The sequence below is a fragment of the Atta colombica genome, unplaced genomic scaffold (assembly GCF_001594045.1).
Source record: "Atta colombica isolate Treedump-2 unplaced genomic scaffold, Acol1.0 scaffold72, whole genome shotgun sequence".
In the NCBI taxonomy this organism is placed as follows: domain Eukaryota; kingdom Metazoa; phylum Arthropoda; class Insecta; order Hymenoptera; family Formicidae; genus Atta; species Atta colombica.
The window spans coordinates 586,535-588,544 of NW_017259564.1; the positions used below are offsets into that span (position 1 = coordinate 586,535).

The following is a 2,010-nucleotide window of genomic DNA, read 5'->3' on the forward strand; positions in this document are numbered from 1 at the left end:
TTGAATTATTCTTAATCTTCCAAGAAATATATTTATACATAAAAATTTATTTCTAACGAAAAAAAACGTTTTCTTAAAATGTAGGATGATAAAATGTCTGGAAACAAAGTCGGAAAATGAGCCGGTGCAAGAAGAAAGAATCACAAATACTCCAATCATGTACTTGATAATGCACTCCATAATGCATAGGTGCGAAATGTGTGAAAGAAAACTGGAAGAAGATCTCTCTCTCTCTTTCTCACGCGCGCGCGAGCATATAAAAAATACACACACACACACACACACACACACACACACACACACACACACACACACACACACACACACACATATATATATATACACGTCGGAGTACACAAATCTGAGCGAGAACCGTCCGTGATCAGACCTCCCTGGCGCACCAAACTTGAAAATAAATAACTAAAAATATCAAAGCAACCGATTATAGACATTACATTTCCGTTTGATACGAGAAACGAGAAGAGCAGGAACCAAGGAGGAAAATTTGTGATGCCCAATATAATTCCGTACGTTATCGATGACACTCGCAGTTCAGCCCAACGATTAGGCAGCAGGACGATTGAACGCGATCGCCGATCGGTTGGCGTAGACCACAGACGACAATGGTGACGGCAACAGCGCGGCAACAGCGCAGCGTAGCGTGGAGCGGAGCGGAGCAGAGAGGAGAGGAGAGGAACGGAGCGGCGCAATCGCCGCTGTAGCAAAGGATTCGCGCGGCAAGAATTGTCGCGATGATATTATTCTTCTATCCTCTCCAACGTCGCCGTTATTCTCACGATGAGACTCGCGGTTCCACTTTTACCACGCGCTAATTCGCCGGCCGGCGAAATGCAATCGCACTCCGCACAGCGGCGGCGGCCGTCGCCGTGATGCACTTGTATGCACTCTAGACATATGCACTTCGCAATGCATTTATCTCAGTATTTTTCACTCGCGCTCGCGGAAACGTAGTGATAAACGATGCCGTGGCTCAAATGTTAAAAAATTAACGTGTCGATGATGTAAAACGAACGGCGATCGTTACCTTGCAAAATAAACGAACGGGCTCCTCCGCGCGAGGAAATGGCGACAGACGTCAACGTGATTGCGGACTACGGGGTTCACAAAACGACGCGCAAAGATACGCTCGAACCCAGCGATACGACGTTAGCCATTTTCTTGCCGCGGCCGTGCTCGCGCGAATTCTGATTGGCGCCCGCAAAATTGCTCGACGGGAAAAAAGGCTGACTGTTCTGCGCATTAAATCGGAGTACCGCGCTCGCAAAATTCGGAGCGGAGCACATTCGAGAACTTGCCCGCTCGCTCATTTACGCGTGCGTGCGCGCACACATATGTATATATGTATGTATATATGTATGTACGCGACGAATCATCGTATGAAATCATCGCATAAAATCGGATATTCATAGTGAATTCGCAAAAATACAAATTAGTCTCTCAAAATCGAAAATATAACGGAACTCAACACGAATTTTGCTACACGCCACTCGCAACACGTTACATAAAACGGAATATCTGCAATCGCGCGAAAACCAATGAGATTAAGAATGCACATTTTACGTGCGTCTTTATTGGAGAAATGCAATTGGATAATTTTCTTTATGCATACTTTTATGTGATTATGCAAGTTTGTGTGGATATACCTTAATGCTTAATTCACATTTCCCGCTTTACACGGCACGCTTTATGTCTAATTTACACTGACGCAAGCGCCAAGCAGCGGAGCAACAACCAATCAATGAGGCGATATTTACAGTGGTGTAAACAATATCACCTTGTTAATTGCTATCCCGCTGTTTGACGCTTGCTGCGTCCAGTGTAAATTAAGCATAAAAGCATGCCGTGTAAAGCATAGACTCTTGCATAATGCATAACACGTAATGCGTAAGGCCATTTCACATAAACTTGCATAGTCGCATAATCATATAAAGAAAATTATCCAATCACATTTCTGTCATAAAGGCAAACGTAAAATACAATTGAATGATT

At 44.1% G+C, this 2,010-nt stretch overlaps 1 protein-coding gene across 1 annotated transcript in view; it reads right to left on the reverse strand.

Annotated features, from left to right (window-relative positions):
• Nucleotides 1–525, reverse strand: part of LOC108692447 (heterogeneous nuclear ribonucleoprotein R-like) — a 3,494-nt gene extending 2,969 nt beyond the window's left edge. The window contains exon 1 of the mRNA XM_018200691.1: nucleotides 456–525. The gene's annotated coding sequence lies outside the window, so the exon portion shown is untranslated. The remainder of the gene's footprint in view (nucleotides 1–455) is intronic.
• Between the last annotated feature and the right edge of the window lie 1,485 nt (nucleotides 526–2,010).